Source organism: Trichosurus vulpecula, chromosome 2, assembly GCF_011100635.1.
Source record: "Trichosurus vulpecula isolate mTriVul1 chromosome 2, mTriVul1.pri, whole genome shotgun sequence".
Lineage (NCBI taxonomy): Eukaryota > Metazoa > Chordata > Mammalia > Diprotodontia > Phalangeridae > Trichosurus > Trichosurus vulpecula.
The window spans coordinates 439,318,526-439,337,902 of record NC_050574.1 but is presented as its reverse complement, the minus strand read 5'-3'; the positions used below and the strand labels follow the sequence as shown (position 1 = coordinate 439,337,902).

General features: G+C 39.2%; 2 pseudogenes; one reads left to right on the top strand and one right to left on the bottom strand.

Annotated features, from left to right (window-relative positions):
• Nucleotides 1-217: 217 nt before the first annotated feature.
• Nucleotides 218-990, bottom strand: LOC118837830 (annotated as a pseudogene).
• Nucleotides 991-11,922: 10,932 nt separating this feature from the next.
• On the top strand, nt 11,923-12,878 carry LOC118840066 (annotated as a pseudogene).
• The last annotated feature ends 6,499 nt before the right edge of the window (nt 12,879-19,377 follow it).

Sequence of the window (19,377 nt, the reverse complement as noted above, 5' to 3'; positions counted from 1 at the left end):
ACCCCTTGGAGGCCAAGTAGACTATGAGGTCTACTACACGGTTGCTATAACCATACTCATTGTCATATCAGAAAATGAGTTTGACAAATTGGTCATTGTGGGCAATGCCAGCACCAGCATCAAAGGTAGAAGAGTGGGTGTTGCTGTTAAAGTCAAAGGATACAACCTGGTCCTCTGTGTGGCCTAAGATGCCCTTCAAGGGTCCCTCTGCTGCTTGCTACACCAGTTTCTTGATATCATATTTTGCAGGTTTCTCCAGGTGACAGGTCAGATCCACAACAGATATATTGGCATTAGGAAGGCCATGCCTGTGAGCTTCCCATTCAGCTCAGGTATGACCTTGTCTACTGCCTTAGCAGCACCAGTGTAAGCAGGGATGATGTTTTGGGCAGCACCATGCCCATCATGCCACAGCTTACCAGAGGGGCCATCTACTGTCTTCTGGATAGCAGTAATGGCATGGACTATAGTCATGACTCCTTCCACAGTGCCAAAGTTGTCATGAATGACCTTGGCTAAGGGCACCAAGCAGTTGGTAGTGCAGGAGGCATTACTGACAATCTTAAGGGAACTATCGTATTTCTTATGGTTCACTCCCATCACGAACACTGGGGCATCAGCAGAAGGGGTAGAGATGATGACCTGCTTGGCTCCACCCTTCAAAAGAGCCCCAGCCTTTTCCTTAGTGGTAAAGACTCCAGTGGACACTGCAACATACTGAGCTCCAGCATCTCCCCATTTAATACTGGTGGGATCCTGCTCCTGGAGGATGGTAAAGGCTTTTCCTTTGATCATCAGCTTCCCATTCTCAGACTTGACAATGCCCTTGAACTTGCCATGGGTGGAAACATATTGAAACATATAAACCATGTAGTTGATGTCAAAGAAGGGGTCATTGACGGCCATGATGTCTACTCCACCTGAGGTGAATGCAGCCCTGGTCACCAGGCACCCAATGTGGCCAGATCTGTTGACTCTGACTTTTACCATCTTGTTTCAGGGTTGTGACTGAAGCAGCAGATCCTGGAACCCAGCTTGGGAGAAAAGCCAAAAGCTTCTTCCTCCTTCTTGTGATAGTATATAGTATATACTCATCACACTGCAGACTATTAGGGAAATGGCCCACTATCCTCTGGGGGAGGGAAGCAGAGGAGTCTGAGTTAGGATTTGCCTGGCTTCCAGTGGACAGATAGGTCAAGCTTACTCAAAGGATTCTGATTTAAATTTCTTCTACAGTGCAAAATAGCATCCTTGAATTCTCTATTTTATTTTTCCATCAGAAAACACAATATCAACATGTGGTATGGGATTGGGGATAAATTCTCCAGAAAATAACTCAGGCATCCAGATAATTTTGTTAATCTAGATCTGACTGTAAAAATCTTCACATACATTTATCAAGTCACCTCTCAAAGCTAGAAAGAAATAGAATACAAAACCCCAAACACCTCATAAAGAAACAAGGAAAGGTTAAAACTCCTGTATTAATAATTTAATTTGTATCTAAAGATGGAAATTACATTTCAAATTGGAGCAGTGAAGTAAAATTCACATTATTTCTTAAGAATCTGAAGGGAGATGGTGTTTTGGAAGAAGAGACATTTGCAGCCAAATTCTTGTGCAATGGTACACATTGGTAGGACTCCCTGTTCTTATAGACATACTTTTTTTTGGAAACGATGCTATTTAATTAATATCTGTTTTTAAAGTGATACTTCTAGTTTCTTACAGCTATCTAAATATATAACAAGATCCTTTCAAATTTTCTACCCCAGAACTTTCCATGGTATACATGATTAATAACAAAATAACTTTTATATAGTACCTACTATGTGCCAGACACTGTGCTAAGCACTTTACAAATAGTATCTCATTTGATCCTTGTAATAATCTCCTGGGAGGTAGGTGCTATTACTTCATTTTACAACTGAAGGAAACTGAGGCCCAAGATTACACAGCAAATAAGCATCTGAGGCTGGAATAGAACTCATCTTCCCGACTTCAGGTCTACTGTGCTTCCTAGCTACCTCAAATACAACTCTAGTTGAATCCATTTCCAGGCAGTGTGTATTGTAGTGTGTATGATCATAGATACAGAGCTGAAAGTGGAAGACCATTTAGTCTCTCTTCTTTTTACAGATGAGGAAACTGAGTTCCAGGGAAGTTAAGTGAATTGCCCAATGCCACACAGATAATAGGTTGCAGAGGCATAACTCAAAGTCAGATTCTTTGATTCCAAGTAAAGTGTTCTCTCCAGTCAATTAGCCACCTAATTTCTAGTGGATTCATCAGCTTTCTAAGTAAGGGGTCTGATAGAAGTTCCCATGCTGACAAATCACAGATCCTACTCATATTCCTATATACCTCTGTTAACGAAGAGGAGGTGTTCTAATCAATTTATCAACTAACATTTTTAAGGACCTACTATGTGCCAAACATACTCTGCCGGAAATCTGCCTGAGAAAGAAAAATGATAGTATACTGATGGAGGAACTCAAAGACTTTTGAAATATCACTAAATACCACCCAAAGTCATGTAAATAGAAGCAAGGTGGCATAGTGTTGCTGACCTTGGACCCAGGAAGACCTGAGTTCAAATGTTGCCTCAAGCACTTACTAGTTATGTGATCCCGGGGAAGACACTTAACTTTTCTCGCTGGTAAAATGAGGATTTTAACAACACCTGGTTCACAATGTTGTTGTAAGGATCAGTTGAGACAATGTGCAAAATGCCCTACAAACCTTAAAGCTCTATCAATACTGGCCATCATCACCATTATGTAAACATAGAAAACAAAGCATTTGTTGGAAATAGCTGAGCTATAAGTCATGAAAGAAATAAAATCTGGCATGTGTACAGTCTCCCTGAGTGGGATAAAAGATGATAGCAAAGACATATTGGGCAAAACAGCTAGCTTTGCTGGCCATTGACCCAGGATAAATTGTCTGTAGGTCCTACATTCTACATTAGAAGGGTGGGGCAGAGGGAGAAGAGAAAAGGAGATGCATGAAGGGTTGGAAAAGTTGGGAGATGAGCCAGCAAACTGTGCTCATAATGGAGTACGGAGGTTCTGCCAGAGGACCAAAGCTGAACCAGACAGGCTTCCAGTTCTGGAAAATGTTTGTCCTCAGGGTCACTGGCTCCTCCAGGAGCCTCCTATGAGCAAAAGCTACAGGCCAGACTCATCTTCCCCAGGGAAGCAGAGGGCTTGTGGGTGGTGGGGGGAGAGAAGATAATGTGATTTTATGATTCTCCTTGTCCAATAACCTTCTTCTCTTGGTTGCAGGTGCCAAAACTTTCATTCCACATTTTCCCGATGCTCATTCATACTTATGAATCAGTATGATTAGTCAATTACGATCAGTATTATCTGTGGGGTAGTGGGTATGTAGTAGGGAAAAAAACCCTAAGTTTGGGACACTAGACCTGTCTTAGCTCTATCACCTTTGGCAAATCCCAACTTCTCTAAACTTTGGTTTCTTCATCTATAAAATAAAGATAATAATATTCACCCTTCCTTTTTCATGGGATTGTTTTATAATTTATTTAAAATTTTATTGATTTTTTAACATGACTATGACTCTTCAATAATTTTCCCTCTCATATAACCCTCCCTAGTGACAAGGAGAAATAGTTTAGCACAAAATGATACCTTGACCATCACAGACAGTGCATGCATTATTCTAGACATGGCCGAAAGTATGTTTCTTCAGTTCATCAAATTGTGAGAGCCAAGTAGGGTGAATTGTATAAGGCATCTTGTCAGTCAGTCAATAAACATTTATTAAGTGCCTACTAAACCACTGGAGATACAAGTACAGGAAGACAGTCCCTGGTTTCAAGGAGCTTACAATCTACTGGGAGAAGGTGACACATAAAAGGAAGCTATGAGGGAGTTGTGGGGGTGGTGTTAGTGGTGGAAGGGCATGATGGTGTCTGAAGTGGTGCAGCCAAGTGAAAATGAAGAGATGGCTGGCCTAGGATTTCTCCTTAATTGGAGGTTTCGGGAGGAACTTTCCATTTCACTTTCCATTCAAACAGTCACCTACAAAATATAAAAATAAATGTAAACTATTGTTATAACAGCTCATATTAGAGCTTTGCATATTTTAATGGAGGCAGAGGTTTAGGACAGTAAGAATAGATCAGTCGCTGAAATGAGAGCCAAGGTTGCCAACTGAAGAGAATTCAATTGGGGAAGGGGGTGGGATGAGGGGGTTGGGTGCACAGAAGACAGACTCTGATTCTCATTGTGCCTGGAGGTTCCCTGCTTGTTTGCTTTCCATTGAGTAAGACAGAGAGAAGCTGTGCATGGAGATATCGTCATGACTCACTGCTCATTATAAAGGCACATGGGTACCAGAGAATTTCTTCACTGAGGGGGCACCATGTGATAACACTTACTCAAGGAAGCAGTAAGCCAGACATAGTAGAAAGAACGCTGGAGGCAGAACACCTGACAGCTCTGCTCCTTACTATCCATGTGGCCTCTGGCACTGAAGTTCCATTTGCTCATCAATAAATGAAGGACTTGGACTAGATTGCATCTAAGGTCCTTTTTAACCAGGGGTGTGCTGGAGCCAGTTTGTACCCAGCTGGTGTGAGCCCATTGTTAAATTTCCAGGGTGAGTGCTTATGCTTCAGAAGTAGGTGCAAATACTACAAATCAAGGCTTGATTTATTGCTTTGTTGTTCATCTCTAGACTTAAAAATGTGATGGAGAAAATGTGAATAATGCAGATTAATGATAAAAGTATGTTCAGGGTGGGGAGGAAAGAAAAAAAGAAATGTAAATGATAACTATTATATGTTTAAAAGGAATAGCAAGTTGTACATGATAGATTTACAGTTTCATGTACAATTTTTTTATTTTACTTTGTTATGGAAATGCTTGTTTTATTATATACATTAAAAAAACAAAAATAAATAAACTTTAAAAAGAAAAACAAGTATATTCAGTTTATATTTTTTCCCTTTGGAGAGCTAGTTGTTAAACATTTAGTAGCACACCCCGCTTTTAGTTTTATAGTCCTTTTAGTGTTATTGGGAAATGGAGGGTGGGTAGTGGGAAGAAGAAGGAAAGGACGGAAGGAAGGAAGGAAGGAAAGAAAGAAAGAAGGAAGGAAGGAAAGAGAGAAAGAAAGAAAGAAAGGAAGGAAGGAAGGAAGAAAGGAAGGGAGGAAAGAAGAAAGAAAGAAAGAAAGAAAGAAAGAAAGAAAGAAAGAAAGAAAGAAAGAAAGAAAGAGGAAGGAAGGAAGGAAGGAAGGAAGAGAAAGGAAGGAGGGAAGGAAGAGAGAGAAAGAAAGAAAGGAAGGAAGGAAGGAGGGAAGGAAGAGAGAGAAAGAAAGAAAGAAAGGAAGGAAGGAAGGAAGGAAGGAAGAAAGGAAGGAAGAAAGGAAGGAAGAGAGAAAGGTAGGTATGGTAGAGAATGTAATAAGGGGAAAATGGAGTGGTCCTTCAGAGTATTCCCAGGCCTGAAGTAGGGTTGTGAGGATGTGAGTAGAGACAAGGGGACAAATGTGAGATGTGCCACTTTCCCCATAGGGCCTTTCATGATTCCTCAGTGGTTAGTACTTCTCCACTAAATTGCCTTGTCTTTATTTTATATATATATATATATATATATATATATATATATATATATATATATATATATATATATATATATATATATATATATATATTTACAGAAATATGCACACACACATATATGTTTGTAACTTAAGTCATATATATTCATATATACACTTGTACCTATTTCCTCCTTAACTCTTTTGAGGACAGAGACTACTTCATTATTATCTTTATATCTCCAAAGCCTAGCATAGAGCCCGGCACAAACGTCTTTATTTAATAAATATCTGCTGATTGATTGAGGACAGAGAACAAGTTTAAGATAAACAGAGCAGTATTTTCTGAGATTTTGATCAGAGAAGAGAATTCACATGTGAACAAATTGTCTCTCCAACAGAATGCAAAATCTTTGAAGGCAACAACAATTTCCCTTTTATCTTTGTAGTCCTAGCATTTAATATAGTGCCTGGGACATAGGAACTTAATAAGGACTTGTTGATTGAATGCTTAATTGCTAAATTCTTATTGATTGATGGATGGAGGAGGCAAAGTTAGGAGTGATGGTGATATCTAAGATGGACGGAATGACGTTGATGAACAGGAAGGCCAAAGTTTTTGAGAAGACATTAACGAGTATATGAGGACAAAGGTTATGGTTAAAGACTGTATCACTGAACTCCTTGAAAAAGGAGAGAGAGGCGCCTGAGGCTGTGATGTGGAACTGAATGATATAAGCATATGGAGCAAACCTCAAAGGAAAAGGGGCTTCAGAGTGATGGTGGTTGGGGGAGAGGGGAGGGGTGTCTGAAAGAAACAGTGGGGAATTTTGGCTGGGTGTCAGGGTATGTAAATACCTTGTAAACAGGGCCCCAGTGTCTTAACTGAATTCAGACATGGAGCCAACTTTCATGCCAAGATTTTGGGAGCTGAGGCATAGCCCAAAGATACCCTGAATGTGGAGCCCTGGTGTCTAGGCTTCAGTTCAGGAAATGGGGGGGGGTGTAGACTGATGACTGAGGCAATCCTTGATTCAAAACTGATTTGTCTCTTAAAAAAAGGCAACAGCTTCCTCCACTGTCCCACTCATCTGGCACAAGAAGGAGCTTTTACTACAAAAGGCATGATGTTGTCTCCAACCCCCAGGGAATACTGGGGAGCTTGCAATAGAGGCCCTGGCAATAAGGAAGATAATATAACCTTACTTGACAGGAAATGTATGACAAGACCTGACTGGAACTAGTAGATAGGGCTTAAAGATGTACAGATCTTTTCTTCTTAGACCCTTTGGGGCAAGCAGGATAGCAGCTGACCACAATGTTCCTCTGGTAGGCAGGGGAGATCCCAAATGCAACTCTTCCTTCTCCTCCCCCTCTCTCTTGATTTGATCCCATATAACCAGTATGGCCTCATGCCAAGGAAGGGCCAATTGGACCAAGGAGTGGTAATCTAATTCAATTCTAATTGCAGGACTGTTAGTTTATTATATCTTATCATAAATCTTAGGCTTTAGAGCTGGAAGGGATCTTAGAAATGACATAATCCAAATCTTTTGTTTTACATTCCCTCCTGACCTCTTGGAATCCCTGATTTCCATCTAGATGCAGCCTAAGAATCTTTCACATGAATCCTTTCCTCATTTACCAGGTGCTAAACCTCTTTTTCCCAGAACATATAAAGTATATAAGTTCATTTAAGATCAGTGGTATGTTCACATGAGTTTTCTAAGTCTACTAACTTGACTCACAAGAAGAACGGATAGGAGGATGGTAATTGAAAGGGAGAAGGAGGGGAGAGTCCCTAGATGTGCCACAAGGCTAGATGCTTTTTTCTTTGAGATCATATCAGGCTAGACAATATTGTCACTCCCCTACCCTCTTCAAATGTTGCTGAACTAGTTCAAACTAAAAGTAGATTCTCTGTTCATTCTTTTTTTAAAAATTTATTTAACATATTTAGTTTTCAGCATTGATTTTCACAAGAGTTTGAATTACAAATTTTCTCCCCATTTCTACCCTTCCCCCCACTCCAAGCTGGCATATATTCTGGTTGCCTTGTTCCCCACTTAGCCCTCCCTTCTGTCACCCCACTCCCCTCCCATCCCCTTTTCCCTTCCTTTCTTGTAGGGCAAGATAAATTTCTACGCCCCATTACCTGTGTATCTTATTTTCTAGTTGCATGCAAAAACTTTTTTTTTGTTTTTGAACATCTGGTTTTAAAACTTTGAGTTCCAAATTCTCCCCCCTCCTCCCTTCCCACCCACCCTCCCTAAGAAGTCAAGCAATTCAACACAGGCCACATATGTATCATTATGTATAACCCTTCCACAATACTCATGTTGTAAAAGACTAACTATATTTTGCTCCTTCCCAACCCATCCCCCTTTATTGAATTTTCTCCCTTGACCCTGTCCCCTTTCCAAAGTGTTTGTTTTTGATTACCTCCACCCCCATCTGCCCTCCCCTCCATCATCCCCCCCCCGCTTTTTTATCTTCTTCCCTCTTCTTTCCTGTGGGGTAAGATACCCAATTGAGTATGTATGGTATTCCCTCCTCAGGCCAAATCTGATGACAGCAAGATTCACTCATTCCCCCATCACCTGCCCTCTCGCCTCCTCCCACAAAACTGCTTCTTCTTGCCACCTTTATGCGAGATAATCCACCCCATTCTATCTCTCCCTATCTCCCTCTCTCAATATATTCCTCTCTCATCCCTTAATTTGATTATATTTTTAGATATCATCCCTTCATATTCAACTCTCCCTGTGCCCTCTGTCTGTCTATATATGTGTGTGTATATATATATATACACACATACATACATATATACATACACACACATATATATATACACACATATATACATATATATATATATATATATATGCATATTCCCTTCAGTTACCCTAAGACTGAAGTCTCATGAGTCATACACATCATCTTTCCATGCAGGAATGTAAACAAAACAGTTCAACTTTAGTAAGTCCCTTGCAATTTCTTTTTCTTGTTCTTTTTCTTGATTACCTTTTCACACTTCTCTTGATTCTTGTGTTTGAAAGACAAATTTTCTATTCAGCTCTGGTCTTTTCACTGAGAAAGCTTGAAAGTCCTCTATTTTATTGAAAATCCGTATTTTGCCTTGGAACATGATACTCAGTTTTGTTGGGTAGGTGATTCTTGGTTTTAATCCTAGTTCCATTAACCTCTAGAATATCATATTCCCAGCCCTTCGATCTCTTAATGTAGAAGCTGCCAGATCTTGGATTATTCTGATTGTGTTTCCACAATACTCAAATTATTTCTTTCTGGCTGCTTGCAGTATTTTCTCCTTGATCTGGGAGCTTTGGAATTTGGCAACAATATTCCTAGGAGATTTCTTTTTGGGATCTATTTGAGCAGGCCATCGATGGATTCTTTCAACTTCTATTTTGCCCCATGGCTCTAGAATATCAGGGCAGTTCTCCTTGATAATTTCTTGAAAGATGATATCTAGGCTCTTTTTTGATCATGCCTTTCAGGTAGTCCAATAATTTTTAAACTCTCTCTCCTGGATCGATTTTCCAGGTCAGTGGTTTTTCCAATGAGATATTTCACATTGTCTTCCATTTTTTCATTCATCTGGTTCTGTTTTATCATATCTTGATTTCTCATCAAGTCACTAGCTTCCACTTGCTCCAATCTAATTTTTAAGGTAGTATTTTCTTCAGTGGTCCGTTGGACCTCCTTTTCCATTTGGCTAATTCTGCCTTTCAAGGCATTCTTCTCCTCATTGGCTTTTTGGAGTTCTTTTGCCATTTGAGTTAGTCTATTTGTTAAGGTGTTGTTTTCTTCAGTGTATTTTTCAGTATTTTTTGGGTCTCCTTTAGCAAGTCATTGACTTGTTTTTCATGGTTTTCTCACATCCTTCTCATTTCTCTTCCCAATTTTTCCTCTACTTGTCTAACTTGCTTTCCCAAATCCTTTTGGAGCACTTCCATGGCCTGAAACCAGTTCATGTTTTTCTTGGAGGCTTCTGTTGTAGGCTCCTTGACTTTGTTAACTTCTCTAGGCTGTATGTCTTGGTCTTCTGTGTCAGCAAAGAAAGAATCCAAAGTCTGAGACTGAATCTGGGTGCATTTTCGCTGCCTGGCCATATTCCCAACCAACTAACTTGACCCTTGAGTTTTTCAGTGGGGTATGACTGCTTGTAGACTAAAGAGTTCTATGTTCCACATTTGGGGGGGGATGTGCCAGCTCTGCCACACCAGCACTCCTTCTTCCCCAAGAACCCCCAACCCGGATTGGGCTTAAATCTTCAGCGGGCTGTGCACTCCTGCTCTGATCTGCCACTTAATTCCTCCCACCAGGTGGGCCTGGCGCCAGTAACAACTGAAGCTCTAGCTGCCCCACCTCTGTGCCCCAGGCAGGTGGCTGAACTGTGAACTCCTTCCACTCCAGCAGCTTTTCCCACTAACCTTTTCCGCTGTCTTTGGTGTTTGTGTGTTGAGAAGTCTGGTAACTGCCACAGCTCACTGATTCAGGGCGCTAGGCTACGCTGCGCCTGGCTCCTGGTCTGGTTGGTCCGCGCAGCTCATGCTGGGCTCTGCTCTGCTTCACTCTGCTCCCAGCTCCCAGCTCCCAGTTCCATGTGGGATAGACCTCACCCAGAGACTATCCAGGCTGTCCTGGGCTGGAACCCTGCTTCCCTCTGCTGTTTTGTGGGTTCTGCAGTTCTAGAATTGGTTCAGAGCCAATTTTTATAGGTTTTTGGAGGGACTCAGCGGGGAGCTCATGCTAGTCCCTGCTTTCCAGCCGCCATCTTGGCTCTGCCCCCCCTGGAAAACTCTGTTCATGCTTAAGGCAGAGTATATCCCTTAGCTCACACTTACCTTCTTATAGCAAGCACAGCAAAAGGCCATTATAAATAGTAGTGGCAGGTAAACTCATTTATCCAAAGAAAATAGCAAAAAGAAGTCAGAGAGCTTCTACAGATTAGAAAATACATGAAAATTCTGATAGATGAGCTCTGCTAGAAGCAAGAAAGGATGCCACAAAGCTCAAAAGAAGAGAGAGGTACTGATCTCACCCAAAAGGAAATTCTTTCCCACATCTGTAGGGAGGCAAACAAGAAGTCTGGGGTCTATTGAATAGCTAATTTCCTACATGTCTGAAGCTTCCAAAGTCTTTCTTTCTTTCCTCGATGGAGTGTCCTCTTCATGTGTCTCTCCTCCCAGAAGCTCTAGCACCAAGTCTGCCACTTAGACAAGTATTAATCATCTCAGTATCCTTTCTACTAGTCCCCTTCTTCATTTATAGCCACAGGCAAAAAAATGGCCCAGGTTTGGGTGAAAGGTAGGTTACACAAACTATATTAGCATCTATTGAATGCATACATTTTGTCTATGCTTATAGATGTGTATGTTGTCTCTCAATATAAAGGACTTCTACCTTTTATCTTCTGTCTCATGCATTAAGCATAATAGCCACAGAATAAGCACTTTTTTGGGACCATCTTCTGACGTAAAGGAGTCCATTCTGGGAGGACATAGGCTCCCCTATTGACCCTTAGTTTCTAAGACTGGGTTTACATTCCCCACATCCCCCACCATAGCTGTGTCTGTCAATAGATAAAATCCTCATCCAGGTTATCTAGTTTATGTCTAAAGAAAGAATTTTATTTTTGAACTCATAGCTATATTATCCTTAAAATATTACTGTCAATATTTTCCATGCCTAGATTCTATAAACTATAGCCTTTCTTAAAGGGAGAATGTAATAGTGCTTTCAAGACCACGAGGTCTCATTTTATTTTATTTTTTAATAATATTTCTCCCAATTATGTGTTAAAACAATTTTTACCATTTGAGTATTTTTAAATTTTGAATTTCAAATTCTATCCATTCCCTCCCTCCCCTCCCCCACACTGAGACAGTAAGTGATTACATATATAGGTTATACATGTGTAATCATGTAAAACATTTTTGTATTAATCATTTTGTAAAAGAAGACAAAACAGAAAGGAAAGAAGGAAGGAAGGAAGAAAGGAAAAGAAAGGAAAGAAAGAAAGAAAGAAAGAAAGAAAGAAAGAAAGAAAGAAAGAAAGAAAGAAAGAAAGAAAGGAAGGAAGAAAGAAAGAAAGAAGGCATCCAGGGTAGGAAGGAGCTTCTAACTTCTAAGGAGAGTTGGCTTCAAGGTAGACTTCCTTGGCATTCCTGGATTTAGGCAGTACTTTAAGAGCAGCAGTAGGTGAGAAGTGTCCGCCAGGCTGAGGAGGCTGTCCCTAGAGGTTTTCAAGGTGTCCACCTGACCAGGATTCTGCTGCGTTGGGCCATAAGGGGCTTGGGCCACCAGGCATTGTTCTGGGGGAGAAGGATGCCAAATGAGGAAAAAAAGGAAGTATCTATGAAGGATGGGATCAGTGAGGAGGAGTAAGAGACTAAAGAGCCTGAGCCTAAGAAGAGTAATGAGGGTACAAAAGAGAAGGAGGCAGCAGGGGAAGGATTTGCCACATATGAGGACCCCTGCCCCAAGACCAGCAAACCTCACCAAATGGCAAACCTTCTACACTCAAGATATGCTCCTAGAATGCAGACAGTCTCCAGGCCTGGATCAAGAGAAAGGGTCTGGATTCGATAAAGGAAGAAGCTCCTGACATCCCTTGCCTCCAAGAAACCAAATGTTCAGAGAGTTCATCTGAGCTTCAGGACCTGCCTAGACTTACTTACCAGTACTAGTCCTCACCCACTGATAAAGAAGGATACAGTAGTGTAGGTCTCTTTTCCGGACAGTGCCCACTCAACATCACCTTTGGCATTGGTGAAGAAGAGCGTGATCAGGAGGGCTGGGTGATAGTGGCTGAATTTGAAGCATTTGTGCTGGTGACAGCACATCTGCCTAACGCAGGGCGGCGGCTGGTTCAATTAGAATATCAACAAATGGGATGAAGCATTTCACAAGTTTTTGAAGGGTTCCAAAAAGGCCCTTGTGTTCTGTGGGGACCTCAATGTGACCCATGAAGAGACTGTCTTGCACAATCCTAAAGAGAACAAGAAAAATGCTGGGTTTACCCCACAGAAAAGCCAAGCTTTTGGGGAGCTGCTCCAGGCAGTGCCACTGACCAACAGTTTCTGTCATCTCTATGCAGAGGCAGCTTACGCGCTCATATGTTTTGGACCTGCATGATGAATGTCTGAGCCAAAAATGTTGCGTGGCAGCTTGACTATTTCTTGTTGTCCCAGTCCTTGCTCTCTGCCCTATGTGACAGTAAGATCCAGTCCAAAGCCCTAGGTAGTGACCATTGTCCTATCACTCTCTTGCTAGCATTGTAATTCTTCTATGATTTAAACTGGTTCTTCAGCAACCAGAAATTCAGGACTGTTTCTTTAATTTTGAGAATGTTATTGTTAAATACTTTTGAAATATTTATTTGAGAATAAAGAACCATTGAGGTCCCCCACCAAAAAAAAGAAAGAAAAGAGAAAAGTATGCTTCAGTCTGTGTTCAGACAATATCAGTTCTTTGGAGGTGGACATCGTTTTTCATCATGAGTCCTTCAGGATCATCCTGGATCATTGTATTACTGTATTGTATCATTCACAATTCTTCATCGTACAATATTGTTGTTACTGTGTAAAACATTCTCCTGGTTCTGCTCACTTCACTTTGCATCAGTTCATGTAAGTCTTTCCAGGTTTTGCTGAAATCATCCTGCTTGTCTTTTCTTATAGCACAACAATAGTACAGTAGAATCGTATACCACAACTTGTTCAGCTATTCCCCAATTGATGGGCTTCTCCTTGATTTCTAATTCTTAGACACTACAAAAAGAGCTGCTATAAATATTTTTGTACAAGTAGATCGTTTCCCCTTTTCTGTGATTTCTTTGGTATATGGACCAAAAAATGGATTAAAAAGTGTGCCTAGTTTTATAGTCCTTTGGATTTTGTTGGCAATATATAGACATGCAGATAATTTATGGGGTTTTATTTATCTTGTAACTTTGCTAAAGTTGTTAATTGTTTCAACTAGTTTTTTCTCTTTTTAGTTCTCTCTTTTTAGTTTATACCATAATATCATTTACAAAGAGTGATAGTTTTGTTTCCTTGTTGCCTATCCTTATTCCTTCAATTTCTTTTTCTTGTCTTATTGCTAAAGACAGAATTTCTAATACAATAGTGAATAATTGTGGTAATAATGGAAATCCTTGCTTTGTTTCTGATCATATTGGGAAGATTTCTAGTTTATCCCCATTGTAAATTAGGCTTTCTCTTGGTTTTAGATAGATACTATGTATCTTTTTTATCTCTTTTTTAAAATATTAATATGTTTATTTTTAGTTTTCAACGTTCACTTCCATAATATTTTGAGTTCCAAGCTTTCTCCCCTTCCCTCTCCTCCCCCATCCCAAGATGGCACACACACACACACACACACACACACACACACACATATTTATATTAAACATATTTTCACATTAGTCATATTGTAAAGAAGAATCAGAAGCAATGGGAGGAACTACGAGAAAGAAGAAACAAACAAAAAAGCAAATAATGTGCTTCAATCTGCATTCGGATTCCATAATTCTTTTTCTGGATGTAGATAGTATTTTCCATCATGAGCCTTTTGGAGTTGTCTTAGAACCTTGCATTGCTGAGAAGAGCCAAGTCTATCAAAGTTAGTCATCACACAATGTTGCCGTTATCGTGTACAATGTTGTCCTGGTTCTGCTCCCCTTCCTCAGCATCAGTTTATGTAAGTCCAGGTTTTTCTGAAGTCTGCCTGCTCATCATTTCTTATGGAATGAAAGTATTCCATTCTATTTATATACCACAACCTGTTTAGCCATTCCCCAGTTGATGGGCATCCCCTCAATTTCCAATTCTTTGCCACCACGAAAAGAGCTGCTATAAATATTTTTGTACATGTTGGTCCTTTTGCCATTTGTATGATCTCTTTGGGATACAGACCTAGAAGTGGTATTTCTGGGTCAAAGGATATGCACAGTTTTATAGCCCTTTGGGCATTACTACTTATTTTAAGATAGGCTCCATTTATTCTTATTAGTGTTTTTAAGAAGAATGCATGTTATATTTTGTTAAAAACTTTTTCTGCATCTATTGATATAATCACATGTGCTTTTGTTATTGATATGATCAATTATGCTGATAGTTTTCCTAATGTTAAAACATCCCAGAGTTCCTGGCATAAATCCCACTGGTCATAATATATGATCTTTGTGATATGTTGTATAATCTCCTTGTTAGTATCTTATTCCAAATTTTTTGCGTCAATATTCATTGGGAAATCAGTCAATACTTTTCTTTCTCTGTTTTTGCTTTCCATGGTTTTGGATATCAGAACCATATTTGTGTCAAAAAGGAATTGGGTAGAACTCCTTATCTACCTGTTTTTTCAAGTGGCTTATATGGCATTGGAATTAATTGTTCTTTAAATATTTGGTAGAATTAACTTACAAATCTATCTGGTCATGTGAATTTTTTTCTTAGGGACTCCATTTATGGCTCGTTCAATTTCTATGATAGGGTTATTTAAATATTCTACTTCCCCTTCTGTTAATCTGGGCAATTTATATTTTTGTAAATATCCATCCATTTTACTTAGGTTGTCGTTTTTATTGGCATATAAGTGGGCTAAATAGTTCCTGAAAATTGCTTTAATTTCATCTTTATTGGTGGTGCATTCACCCTTTTCATTTTTGATGCTGGTAATTTGGTTTTTTTTTTTAGGCAAAGTAATTTGTAATAAAAATTTTATTTCTTCTTCATTGATTTTGAATAAATCTTTTTTAAATTCCTGGTACTAGTGATTTGGTTTTCCTCCTCTTTCTTTTAAATAAAATTAGTTTATTGCTTATTTTATTATGTGTATTCATATATTTAAAGAATAACTTAGTTTTATTTATTAATTCAATGGATTTTTTCTTTCAATTTTGTTTATTTCTTCTTTATTTTTAGGACTTCTATTTTGGTGTTTAATTAGAGTTCTTATTTTTTAGTAGCATGCTTAATTCATCAATCTGTTGTTTCTCTCTTTTATTTATGAATATGTTCAGAGACATAAAGTTTCACTTTATTTAACACTTATTCATACAGTCTCCAGTCAACCTGCCTGTTAAGTTCTAAATGTGGAGAATACAGAAAATGAATTAACAAGTGCAAATAATCTCTCTTTTTTCCTGCTGATGCAGAAATTGTTTGTGATTTAGGTGCAACCTCACTTCCAATGTCATTTTGATTATGGAAAGGGAAGGGACAATCTCATTTTCAACAGTTTCATAATGAGCAAATCACCTAATTTCTTTGAGCCTCAGTTTCTTGTTCTATAAAATGTAAATAAAAATAGTACTTCCTGGGGTTGTTAAGCAGCTCAAATGAGATAATAAACATAAAGTGCTTTATAGCCCTTAATACTACATATAAAATGCTTCTATAACCCATTAGTACATTTATATTTGTAAATACATATGTGCGTATGTATATGTGAATGTGTGCATGTTTACATTTTGGGGGGCAGCCATGTGGCACAGTGGATAGAGTGCCAGGCCTGAAGTCAGAAATAATCATCTTCTTGAGATCAAATCTGGCCTCAGACACTAGATAGGTGATCCTGGGCAAGTCACTTAACCCTGTTTGCCCCAGTTTCCTCATTTGTAAAATGAGCTAGAGACGGAAATGGCCAACCACTCAAGTATCTTTACCAAGAAAACCCCAAATGGGGTCATAAAGGGACATGACTGAAATGACTCAATATTTAAATTTTATATTACATATACAACCCTATTTGCACTTACATTACATTTACATATGTGTATATGTTTACATATATATATACATACATGCATGTCCCCATATATATGCATACATATCAACTCTGATGATCATCTCTAACTTCAACTTAGACAGCCATATTCAAATTCTTTTTAGCTGGGTAGGCCTTACCAGTCCAGTGGTCTCATTTTAGAGAATCCCCAAGAGCCTCCATACCATCATGAACCATCAACATAGAACTTTAGCCAAGGGAGATAGTGTGTTACAGAGGACAGGTTCTTGGCTCTGGAGACAGACGACTTGAGTTCAAATCTTTTTTGCCACTCATTCTGTCACCTCAGGCAAATTGTTTGCCTTCGCTGGGACACAGTTTCCCCTTTTGATAAAATGAGTGGGGTAGACCAAACGACTGTGAATGTCCTTTCTAGCCCTGGATCAATCAACAAACATTTAAGTCTTTACCTCATGCTACCTACTCTGCTAAGTACTAGGGATACAGAGTCACTCTTCTCCTGGTATTTATATTTTAAGGAAGGGAACAAATAGAACTTCTAGTTACCACCTGTGTAACCTTGGGCAAATCACTTCATCTCTCTGGGAACTCAGTTTCCTCATCTGTAAAATGGGAAAGTTGTCTAGATGACCTCTAAGGCCCCTCCATCTCTGGATCTAGGATCCCTGCTAGGATGAGGAGTTTCGTTCATTTTGTCCTGGTCCTGGTCCACAACCAGAACCAGCATGGAGGGGGAGACAGGGGACATGTGACTCTTCTGTCTACTTTTGAGGGAGGCAGTGTGCTAGAGTGGACAGATTCCTGGAATGGGAGTGAGGTTGGGTTCAAATCCTGCTTCTGATAATTAGGAGCTGTGGGAACCAGGAACTGTCATTGAACTTGTATGAGTTTCAGTTTCCTCATTTATACAATCGAGGAGGGAGAGGAGAAAAGGAAGGAGGTTTGTGGACTCAGTGGCATCTGAGGTCCCTTCCAGCTATAAATCTATGATTCTCTGAGTTAAGAACAAAACGATAGAGCATCACTGCATTTAGTACAATCAGCCCATCGATAGCTTTGCTCCAAGAAGCATTAAATCTCTATAAATTTTAAAGCTATGAGATTTTTTTTAGAATTATGGAACCTAAGATAAGTATGACTCAGTCACTAATAACAAGACAAAAACCAGACAACGAGGAATATTTCTTTAGAGATAAATTTAGAAAAACTGGTTGTGACGATCTACCCTAAAATTGCCAATACCAGCACTATTTGATGTCAAACTCAGGTCCTTGGGGGAAAGCCTATCTTCCTTTATCTTTTTACTTTAAACCTTGATTCCCCTTTGAAGTAAAAGCCTGTTTATTCATTATCTTTATTTTACAACCTTCTAAAATCTGATTTTTATCAACTAAAAATACTGATGCTGTGGCCAGAAAGAAAACATCAATTGAAGCCATGGTATAAGCAACACAGAACTTTATTATCAATGGCGCAAGGTCTTGCTTCATATCTGAGACTTCTTTCCATCTCCTTCAGTGTCACTCTCTTTTTCTAGAGCAGCTTTAAGCCCTCTGCAGTGTTGAGATGTGACCAAGTTGGCTGCTTGCCTGGGGCTTGTTTCTTAGAAGATGAAGGATCCTTACAAACCCTCCCCCTCCACTTAATCACAAGTGGAGCAACAGTGTGCTTGGCCTGACACAGCTGGATGTAGTCATGGCAGGGTTATTTTAGCATAGTGATATCCTAATGTTATTCTTTATACAGGTCGGGTGAGTTACTGTCCATAGAATGAGAGCCCTTCCATGCCAAGTAGGACACATTTTTTTTTAAAAATTGGTACTTTAGAGGCACATAGTAAGTTTATTTTTCCACCCAATTCACTCATTCATTCAATTTTCTTCTTTTATCTCCTTATTCCTTGCTTCTTTTTAAAATTAACTCCCTCTTAAATAAATGAACAGGAAAAGTTAGTGGATAACATCAAGATTGGAAATTCCCTTCGCCCACACAGATAGCAATCCAGTTATGACTTAGTAGATAAATAATAAGGTTGGAAAAGTGGGTTAAGGCCAAATGGATTTAAAAACTAAAAAGAGGAGCTTATATTTGATCCTAGAAGGAATAAGGAGGTATCAAAGTTTATTGAGTAGGGTAGTGACATGGACAGATTTGCGCTTTAGGAAAATCAACTATGCCAAAGATGGATTGGAGAGGGTTACAGATTACATGTATAAATTTTATTATATGCATATACATGTACATAATGTGTTATATAAATAAAATACATCTGCAATTGTATTAAAGATAACATGTAAAAAATACACCTATACATAGTCTCATAGCCAGCATTCAAACTGGGATGACATTTCCTTTATAATCCATATTTTCAAGGGCTAGCATTAACACTTGACTTTGGAACAAATATCCCACTGGGGCTAACTATTTTAAGAAAGAGATTAACTTCTTTTACGGCTGGGCATTTGGGTAGGCATTTTGAACCCCTGAAAAAATAAGCCTTGGAGCAAGAGAAGAAAATCTCTATTTGTAAGTTTGCAAGGCAGTATTTACCTTTCCAGCAGCTACATTTTCTGAGTCTACCATAGCAGGAAATTCTCATGGATTTCCATTGCGTTCCTTAGGGGTAAGTTATTGATAATATGTAAAAATTCTATTTTACTAGAGTTTTAAAATGAGGCAAATTAGGCAAAGAGTTTAAACGGTTGTTTTATCTCCTACCATAAGCATGAAAAGTACAAATGGTTCTAGGCTCTTACCAGAATCTTCCACTCTAATGCAACCATTAGACATTTAAAGTTAGAGCTCTACCCAGATGGCTTAATGTGACTTGGGTTATACAGTGAGTGTCTTACTCTCACTCAAATCTAGGAGCTCCCTTTCTTTCAATAGCTATGTGCTAGTGCCTTCCAGCTGCCTACCCCAATATTGTATGGCCTTGGGTTGAATTTTAGCCAACTGTATCCTTAAGCCCCTATGCTTGATCACCCCAATGGACATCTTTATTCCATTTCACCAGAAATCAGCTAC